Source organism: Sinocyclocheilus anshuiensis, unplaced genomic scaffold (assembly GCF_001515605.1).
Source record: "Sinocyclocheilus anshuiensis isolate Anshui unplaced genomic scaffold, SAMN03320099.WGS_v1.1 scaffold1893, whole genome shotgun sequence".
Classification (NCBI taxonomy): Eukaryota; Metazoa; Chordata; class Actinopteri; order Cypriniformes; family Cyprinidae; genus Sinocyclocheilus; species Sinocyclocheilus anshuiensis.
In genome coordinates, this window is record NW_015539822.1 from 107,656 (window position 1) to 108,936 (window position 1,281).

General features: G+C 44.0%; 1 pseudogene; it reads right to left on the minus strand.

Annotated features, from left to right (window-relative positions):
- Nucleotides 1-189, minus strand: part of LOC107684176 (uncharacterized) — a 2,602-nt pseudogene extending 2,413 nt beyond the window's left edge.
- Between the last annotated feature and the right edge of the window lie 1,092 nt (nucleotides 190-1,281).

Below are 1,281 nucleotides of genomic sequence, written 5' to 3' on the forward strand. Positions count from 1 at the left end.
CGGCATTGAACCTCTCAGCGACTCCACCTGCTTCTTAGAGTCCTCAAACCACGCCTGAAACGCGCCGAGGCCTTCTCCGAAGAGTCCGGACGGGGAGATCAGGGCGCTGAGAAACGCACTCAGATCTCGCTCAGGCAGGTTCACTAGGGTTAGCCAAAGATGACGCTGCGCCACCACAGTACCGGCCATAGCATGATCATTATTATGGTTTCTATGGCTAGGACCTGCAGTTCCTAAAAGGAATTAAGTTTACTACTAGACTAAAAACTGTTAAAGTTAACAGGTGCATAAGACAGCGCTATGTCCCACTTCAAAACACAATATTTTTACACTTTTGTGAATAATTACCTGTCAGGGTCTTTGAGAAAACGATGAAAGGCAAGATTTTTACTGTCACACTGATAGTTTTTTCAGAATAATTACCTGTCAGGGTCTTTGGGAAAACGATGAAAGGCAAGATTTTTACTGTCACACTAGTTTTGGCAGTGGATTGCACAACATTGCGTTCTTTTATTCCACTTTGACCTCTCTATCATTGTTATTCTGTCTGTTTCTGTGTATCTGTGCTGCTGTCCAGTTGGAATTTTCACTCGAAAATTGCGGCCGTGCTACCGAAGCGCCACCTAGTGGCTGTTACCCAAAAAGCATCAGAGTTTTGCCTCTTGGTCTTCTATACTCTGATGGAATGCGCTGCTCGTCTTTCAGTCACTCACTGAACAGAGCAGACGCTCAGAGGGGTGTGACTGCAGCGAGGAAACAAGACCTCGTGCGGTACTGGTGACATTTAGAGAGTCGCTAAGGTTTGTCCAAAAAGTCGCTAGATTTGTCGCTAGTCGCTTTTTGGAAAAAAAGTTGCTAAAGGGATCTGAAAAGTCGCTAAATCTAGTGACAAAGTCACCAATGCCAAGCCAACAGGTGGCGATATAGGCTGCATCCGAAAACTCTAAAATGCTCCCTTCAGAGGTAGCGTTCCAAGGCAGGAAGGCATCAAGGCACGTCCGAATCCAAATTCTGCTTTACTTCCTGTCTCTGGAGATACCTTCTTCTGATCAAATTTTGAAGGCAGCATAGATGTATCCTTCGCTGCCTTTGATATCCCCCAATCCTGTGCGTTCCATTCCGTGACGGTTGAGCTAAAAAATAAATAAAGATGGCGTCTGAAACTTGCGTTTGGTGGTCAGTTTCTGTGTAAATGTATACTTCTGACTAACTTTTTGCACTTTTGGTGTTATTTTTAGCGAGAAATCAGTATTATAGTAATTAAATATTCGTTTAGTTATC